We start from the raw sequence: 9866 nt of genomic DNA on the forward strand, positions 1-9866 counted from the left end.
TTTAAAGCAATGCCGTTTAATGGCATTTATGAATTGGTTCCTGATGATACATCCATTGATAACTCGTTGTACCAAGCTAGCACCAAAAGACTCAAATTGGATTTGAGTAAAACTTTTCTTTGGCAATGTCGCATTGGTCACATAAACAAGGATCGCATTCATACACTTCAAAAGAATGGTCTTTTGAAATCAAGTGATGATTCATTTGATGAATGTGAATCTTGTTTATTGGGAAAGATGACCAAGGAGCCCTTTAGTGGAACTAATAAAAGGGCGAAAGACTTATTAGGTATCATACATTCGGATGTATGTGGTCCTTTTAGGACAATGACAAGGAATGGTGAAAGATACTTCATTACCTTTACCGACGATTATAGTCGCTATGGGTATGTGTTCTTGTTAAGACACAAAAATGAAGCCTTTGAAATGTTCAAAGTCTTCCAAAATGAAGTACAAAATCAACTCAACAAAACAATGAAAGTACTACGTTCCGATCGAGGAGGTGAATACCTCAATGATGCATTTCTAGAACATCTTAGGAGTTTTGGGATTGTCTCACAACTTACTCCACCTGGAACACCATAACATAATGGTGTGTCTAAGAGGAGGGATCGAACTCTATTGGATATGGTTCGTTCCATGATGGCTAGAAGCACATTACCTCTATCATTTTGGGGTTTCGCACTGATCTCTGCTGCCCGTATTTTAAATATGGCACCAACCAAGAAAGTGGAAAGGACACCTTTTGAAATATGGCATGGAAAGGTTCCATCATTATCATATTTAAGGGTATGGGGCTGTGAAGCTTATGTTAAGATCTACACCATAGACAAACTTGAAACCCGGTCCACTAAGTGTATCTTTGTAGGATATCCCGAAGATTCGATGGGATATTATTTCTACAATCCAAATGAGCATAAAGTGTTTATAGCTCACAAGGCTAAGTTCTTGGAAAGAATGTTCCTTATGGAAGGAACTGATAGAACTATGGAACTCGAGGAGGATCGAGAACCACAAGCCGATACACGTTTGGTTGACACTAGTGATCAACAAGAGGTTGTTGATGATGATCAAATGATTGATCAAAACACACAAAACGTTCGCAAATCTGGTAGAATTAGCACCCCACCTGAAAGATATGGATTTTTCATGGATGGATGCTATGTGGTAGATTCTGATGAACTAACCACATACCGAGATGCAATGTCACAATCTGATTGTGATAAATGGCTGGAAGCCATGAACGTTGAGATGCAATCCATGCATGACAACCAAGTATGGGACCTGGTTGCTCCACCTCTTAATTCCAAACTGGTTGGAAGTAAGTGGGTTTTCAAAAAGAAAACTGATATGCATGGAAACTTGGATAGTTATAAAGCTAGACTTGTAGTAAAAGGTTTCACTTAAACTCAAGGGGTTGATTATGATGAAACTTTCTCGCCCGTGGTGATCTTAAAGTCTATAAGGATATTGTTTGCCATAGCAGCATATTATGACTATGAGATATGACAAATGGATGTCAAATCTGCTTTTCTAAATGGACACCTTGAAGAAGATGTCTATATGGTTCAGCCTGAAGCTTTTGTCGATCCACAACATCCTAATAAAGTATGCAAGTTGAAGAAATCAATCTATGGATTGAAACAAGCATCTAGAAGTTGGAATCACCGTTTTGATGATGAAGTCAAGAAATTTGGATTCATCAAAAACGCTGATGAAGCTTGTGTGTATAAGAAAGCTAGTGGGAGCATCATTACCTTTCTAGTGTTATATGTCGATGACATATTACTGTTTGGAAATGACATTCTAACCTTGGAAGGTGTAAAAGCCTGGCTTGGAAGCTGTTTTTCCATTAAGGATCTTGGTGAGGCCGCCTATATTCTGGGAATAAGGATCTATAGGGATAGATCAAGGCGGTTGACAGGTTTGAATCAAAGTGCATATATTGACAAGATCTTGAAAAGGTTCAAGATGGAAAACTCTAAGAAAGGTTTGGTACCTATTCAAAGAGGAACAATGTTGAGTGCTTCTCAATGTCCAAGCTCAAAGGATGAGCAAGAGAAAATGAGTGGAATCCCATATGCATTTGCTATAGGATCCATCATGTATGCCATGATTTGCACTAGACCGGATGTGTCATGCGCTTTGAGCATGACAAGTAGATACCATCAAAATCCGGGAACCAGCCATTGGATGACGGTTAAGAGCATACTGAAATACCTTAGAAGGAATAAGGATATGTTTCTGATATATGGCTCTGGTGAGGAGGAACTCGTTGTAAAGGGTTACACTGATGCGAGTTTCCAAACTGATCGAGATGATTCTCGATCACAATCTGGAGATGTCTTCGTTCTGAATGGTGGTGCTGTCTCTTGGAAGAGCGCAAAACAAGACGTGGTAGCCTTGTCCACCACTGAATCGGAATACATCGTCGCCTCATTGGCAGCTCAAGAAGCTGCATGGATTAGAAAGTTCGTGGCCGATCTAGGGGTAGTCCGTACCATTCAGGACCCTCTAGAAATCTTTTGTGACAACGAGGGTGCGATTGCTTAAATCAAGTAACCCCGTGCACATCAAAAGACTAGGCACAATGAGCGGAGATTCAACTACATAAGGGATGAAGTTGAAAAAGGAAAGATATGTATTCGCAAAGTTCACACTGATCAAAACATTGCGGATCCACTCACGAAGCTCCTTGAAAGGCCGAAGCATGAGGGTCATACTTGCGCCTTAGGACTTCGATATTCTAGTGATTGGATTTGATCTATTTTGTATTTGGATATCGGAACAATTGTTATTTTGGCTCATTCATATGATTATGGTTTATGACTATGCTTTTGAGTTATGTTCCATTTTAGCATGTTTAAATCCGTGAATAATTAGATTATTCTAAACGTCCGTAGTCGATCATACTTGTGGGAACAAATATGAAAGTAAGACTATTATGAACTTGGATTGGTAGATATTCATGAGGTATGAATATAGCAAAGGGTTTGCTGCCAAGGTTCATAGATATTTATGGGATAAATATTGGATTGAACCGCCCTCAAATTTTACTGCATGGAATCCTTGTGATTTGTGATCATAAGTAAATTTGAGTAAAGGCGAACATCATAGTATCATCCGACCTGAGATACATATTGGGTCTTGATATTCATCGACTATTTTACTTTGACTTAGTTCTTCGTTGCTCTGAAACATGTCAGTACATAAGGCTAAGCTCAAGTATAATACAAGGTGATAGTGAGAGACTTATGTAGTCAATAGGGGATTTGTCCCTCTTATTCGTTGAGAGTTAAATGTCTAAGGCCTGAAAAGTTAAATCAACAGAGAATGATCACTCCGTGTCTCTGGATTTAACATGACATTTGTGGCAAAAGGATAAATGATAGTTTCACCTAAATCATTTCAAGTAAGGGACTTGAAGGGGATGATGTGATTGAATGGCATCGTCATACGTATTAGGGGTAGTGAATCGTAGTTAGGAGGTATTCACTATTTGCATCAATCTTCTATGTATCTTGTGCAAGTGGGAAATTGTTGGACTCGGTCTGCCTAAGACACATACAATATTGATGTGGCTAGTGCGTTATAATCCAAGTCGGGTCATACCAAGCTAGACAAACACCATAGATATTTGTTTAAATGATGTGATCATAGTAAATAAATATCAACACTTGATTTTGGGAATTGGTTTCCTAAACAATTGCACATGAAAGAATAATAAATTATATGGATAATTTATTTTAGAGAGATTAATTCATAGTGTTATTTAATTGGTTAAATAACATCAAAGAGAGTAATATGTAAATATTGTTACTTGGATCTTGTAACATGTAGCATAATGTTACATGTAACAAATAAAATGTGCATGCAACAAACATGAAGGTTGTGTAACAAACTTGAAATTCAAATTGTGGGTGGGACCCACTTGTGCCCCCCCCCCCTTATGGGGAAACACACACCCAACCACATGACATGCATTATTCCTTTTGTTGGTTTACATATCCAAGAGCTCTCTCTCTCTCTCTCTCTCTCTATATATACTCTCTCTCTCTTTTCATTCTTTGCAAGACAAATCCTTGTTTTTCTCTCCATATTTTCGGCCAAAGAACAAGGATTGGAGGTGTTCATAATCAAGTACAAATCCTATCTAAAGTGGTGTCTTGTTGGTGGCTTGGGGTATACTAGCTTGAGGCATTCCGTTTTGAAGGCTTGCATTCACAAACCGTCATCTCCTTCATCTTTCTTGCATCTTGAAAGGTTGTATTACATAAACCCCTTTGGATGTTGTTTATGTATGCATGTAAATTCGTATATGGATCCGGGGCTTGGGTTTTACATATAAAACGGGTTTTATATTAATCTAAATAACAAGATTTAAAACTAATTAATCCGCTGCGTTTTTCTATATAATGGGTTATATGGACTTTGGTAATCTTGTTAAAACCCAACAAAAACAAAATTAGTAGCTTTTATTTTCACACCTTATATGAATTACATTACATAATATATGGTGTTATAATTGATGATTAATTATATTATTGTAAATAAATAAATTAGTAACTTGTTTTTTTTTTTACTTTAATAACTTTATTTCCGTATGTTTAAATATAGTCAACATTTAGATTAAATAATATTACATTTATACTAATCTAATTTTGTAACATTGAATTTTAGTAAATTCAAAATTTGAAAATCCATTAATTACGATTTCCCTTCTATTCGTTCTTACTATAAGTTTTTGGAAAATTTTTTGAAATTTCCTAAATTTTTGTTTCTAATCAATTACCTTTATACCTTCCTTCTATAATTCAGTCTCTCATAATTCATTTCGTATAAATACCTAACTTTGATAGGCTAATTCTTACTCCATAAAACCCTCTTTAGCAAAAACGATTAGCTTTGTGCCAAAGGTTTTTATTTTGTGTTGTTTTATATCGTCCATTTTTGAATGCATATTTTGGATTAAAAGTGTTATTGTTCCTAAATGATTTTTTTTTTTAAATTTTCACCACTAGCAAGATGGAGCCAACAAATATCACCATGTTGAACCAATTGGAAGTTCTTAACAGCGAGTGTATCCTAAATGTGCGTATATTGAAACTTTAACGGTTGAAGGACAATTCAAAGGCCGGGCAAGATTGGTCGATCGAAATGATCGTGCAAGACGAAATGGTATTGTTAACACATTCATTAATTTACTATATTATTGATACGACTTTGTACTAATCTTAATAATAATGTGGCAGGGAAACAGAATGCAAGCCTATGTAAGGAAGGCATAACATCAATTTTACATTTTTTCACATGATTCAAATCCTCTATAATTTGTAATTAATTTATTATGTGATATTAATATTAATATTTAATTTTATCATTTTAGGTTATTGTCCCCCAACTTGATATAACTAATTTCATGGATTGAAGATTGTTTGATAAGACGCCTTATATTTTTGTTTAATATTGATGTATATCTTTGTTAGTATTCATGTATTTATTTATTTTTCATAATTTATGTAATTCAATGGATTATTATATAATCCGGAAATGAAATTTGCTATAAGCCAAGTTATCGAATTAAATGATTATAAAATAAAATTAATGAAGAAGTTTATATAGAATTATAAAAGGTCAAAGATTAGTCTTTCTAAATTTATATGAATAAGTTAATATAATTTTAGAATGGTAATTAAATGAAAAACAATGGATAGAGGATTTTATACATTTTGTTTTAATAGTATAGTTAGATTATGCATAAGTTAAGGATCAGTTAAAAATATTTGTGTTTATTTTAAACACATTTTGACATAATTAAAATGTTTTAATCTTCTTACCACTATTATATGACCAAATTAAGGACTAAATGGTTTATTTTAAGCCATAATTTTGACATAATTAAGAGACTTTATTATAATCGTGCATTAAAATTCTAACAATATTATATAACGATTAATTGGTATTAAAATAAAATTTTAATGAAAAGACGAAAACTATTTTGAGGATGAAAAAGTTTTAATACGGGATTTATTTTTACAATTTTTCCATAATTAAAAGATTCAAAATTTCATTTTGTAACTATTATATGCATAATTATGTATGAATTAAGGATTAGGTAGTCTTATTTTAAGCAACATATTTAACATAATTAAAATATTTTAATATTATCTTAAATTATTCAAATAACATTAACCTGGAAAGTATTTTGAGATTTAAAAACTTATAACGAGAGTTTTATATTAAGCATTCAATTTTACATAATTAAAATGTTTTAATCTTACAACTATTATACGCATAATTATGCATAAATTAAGGAACATGAGGTTTTATTTTAAACAATAATTTTGACATAATTAACATATTATTATAGTATAATATTGAATTCAAATTCAATTTGAATCGTGTAATCATTAATTAGTATATTAATGAAATTCTAAAAAAGTCTTGATAATATTTTGATATTGTAAAATATTTAAAGGCTGATTTTTAACTTCAAATAACATTATCTAATCATTAATTGGTATTATAATGGAATTTTAACCTTAAACTGGAAAATATTTTAAGATTGAAAAATTCTTAATGCATAGTTTTATTTTAAGTATTCATTTTGACATAATTAAAATGTTTTCATATTAGAACTATTATACGAATCTATAATTATGAATAATTTGAGGACCATAGGGTTTTATTTTAAGCAATAATTTTGAAATAATTAACATATTATAATATAATCTTGATATGGAATTCAAATTCAAATAGAATCATGTAACAATTAATTGTTACTTTAATGGAATTATAAAATAATGTAGGAAAGATTTTGAGATTGGAAAACTTTTAATGCGAGATATTTAACTTCAAAATGTATACAAAATGGAAAAACTAACATAAAAAATTCAAATTTAACAAACATGTTATGGCGATAGTACAAAAATAAATACAAGAAAATATCAATACTTTATAAATTCAAACCTAGAGAAATTATAAAAATGGTTAATTACAATACATTTTTTTGATACAACCTATTAAAAGAAAAAGAAAATATGGTTAATTACCATGAATAATTATAAATAAAAAAAATTAAATGCATAATTACTAAAATATACCAATTTTATTTATCGTTATTAGTTTCAACAAATTCATTTGAAAGTTTCTGAAAAAGTTATAGAGTTTTTTTAATGCCAAGAAAACTACTTACTAGCATTTTGAACGGTAACATTTTATTTTAAACGCGTTAATACACTATATTGTATTAAAATCTAATTATTTATTAACAAAAATATAGTAAATAAAAATTATAAACAATTTTTAATATATTTATTATTAACTACATTATACCTTTTTGATAAACATATATTAAGTATGGTAACTTCCAATTTAAATTCAATAATGGACCACAACCTTGGTTTGACATTTTCAATTATAATTTGATTATTTAAATTTTGATTTATACGTAGATGCATACATTAAGTTTCATAACTTTCATTCTAATTTCATTCCAAGGTCTCAGTTTAAATTAAATCATTTTGAAACGACATTCCTTTTTAAATCACCATTAATTAATTTATCTATTAAAAAATTATAGTCATAAAATATTTTGGTTTACCATACACTGGTTAGTCAATACTTTTATAAAAATTTAGAAACACATATGATATTCATTATCTGTTATTTGGAAACAATATATCATTAAATTTTGACATTTTCATAAAAAATTAAATTAAATTTACTTTTACAATAATATAATTATAGTAAATATAATTTTTAATAATTTCATTTTCAAAAGTAATTCAACATTTACTTCAAGTATAACACATCAGTAATTCTTTCATTTTTCACACCAATCCTCTGCAACTCATTCTTTTCATTAGCATTCAAGGTCTATAATTTTATTTTATATTAGTGCATTTTTTCATTTTATAAACAGGCTAATGGAACAACCCAAGATTATCCTGTTGAATAGTCACAATGTTCAAAAAGAGTATTGTGTTTTGAAAGTTCATATTCTAAAGATGTGACATTTGAAGGACAAAAGCAAACCAAACGAAGACTAATCAATAGAGACCACTAATAAATGAGAGGGTAATTTATCATTCTTTAACTGCTTTTCAAAACCAGATTACTATTTGTTTTAACTTTTTGTATTATAACTAACATTTTATTCATTCATAATGAATTAAATAGAGCAATAGAATCCAAGCAAACATGATAATACAATGTATCTTCCGACATTATGTGTTCCTACGTAAGAATGAAACCAACTTGGTTTTTATTGCTTAGCCTTAGTGGAGGTGGAACATGTGGATGGATATGAAACCACATGACATGAATGCTTAGTTTACTTCAAAATGTTTTTTAAAATTCCAAACACTTTTGTGATTCCAATTTATATGAATAGTTCAAGATTCTAATTTGTTTACGGGATTCACCAAAAGTTTATTAATTTTATCTTTGGCCCAATCTAAATTTATTTTTATGTTAATTAACATGTAAAACTTTATTTAATTAGATAGAAAAAAATATATCTTATATGAAACTATAAAAAAAAATTTATAATGGTTAAAAATAAATAATATAATATTCAAATATATAATTAAATTTCTTTACGTGATGAATTTCCTAATTTCTACCCGTGTACTACACGGGTTAGTAACCTAGTTACTACTATATATAATTAACAAATTCTGTGCCGCTAGTGGCCTAATGGGCCACTTGGCGGCACCATATTTGCCGGTAAATTTTGTTTATTTTCTTTTTTAGTTTAGTTACCATAATAAACGTAATGGAAACCGATCAAACGTTATTTTTTTATTTTTGTTGTAGTTCCTATACCATAACAAATCTGAAAGAAACCAACAAAGTTCGTGCAAATTCGCGACCTTATTTAAAGCCCATGACCGACAACGCTACCGACCCCCCTAAATTGATCGTTGGTCCACCTCAAATTTTTATATTTTTTCCATTTTTAGTTCTGGTTCCGTAAGATACATTATCATAACCGACCGAATTCGTGTCAAGTTATCGCCTCAATGCCCAGGATCGACAACGTTACGGTTTTACCAACGACCCGGTTTTCCAACCAAATAAACATCGTCTTAAATATTTTTTTTTCTTATATGTTAATGTTTTTATGTTAATTTGACGAATTAATTTTTAGAGTTTTAACCCTCAAATTTTACCAATGGTGTCTATATCGTAACGAACGTAGCCGGTACTGACCGAATTCGTGTCGACATATCGTCGTAACGCACAAATTTAACCAACGCCCGGGTTTTAACGCAAGAGTTTTGCCAGCTACCCCGGCGTAACGCGCCGGGTAGAAAAACTAGTTAAAAATGAACGAGGAAAATGTCATGGATGCTATAGTTTTGATAAAGAATTGTATTGTGCACATTTACACGATACGTATATATACAAATACATCAATTAGAATAATAAGTAATGAGACATGAAGAGAGTGGTGGATTCAAAAATTTTTTTTGGATGGTGCACTACTTTTAGATGTTTTAATTTCATAGAGTCGGGTATAAAAAATTCCAGGTCGGTTTGAGGTTCGGATCGGTTCGATGGTTCAGTAAAAGTTCATTACATAATAAAAATACGATAAAATAATAAAAGAGGTACCGTCATTAGAAATTAAAAAAATATATAATAACAATACATTAGTTTTTACGAATTAAAAGAAAATACTTATAGTTGTTCACCAAGAGTCTTCATCTTTTGATATTCATAATACCAATCAACAATTACAAACTAACAAATTTAAAACAAAGAAACTAACCAAAAACTAACAAACTAACAAATTAAAACCAACAATCTAACAAACTAAAACTAAATTTAACAAATAACTTAACAAATAATTTTATAAA

The sequence above is a fragment of the Bidens hawaiensis genome, unplaced genomic scaffold (assembly GCF_021521415.1).
Source record: "Bidens hawaiensis isolate Kalapana, Puna unplaced genomic scaffold, B.hawaiensis_p1.1 tig00034602_1, whole genome shotgun sequence".
Lineage (NCBI taxonomy): Eukaryota > Viridiplantae > Streptophyta > Magnoliopsida > Asterales > Asteraceae > Bidens > Bidens hawaiensis.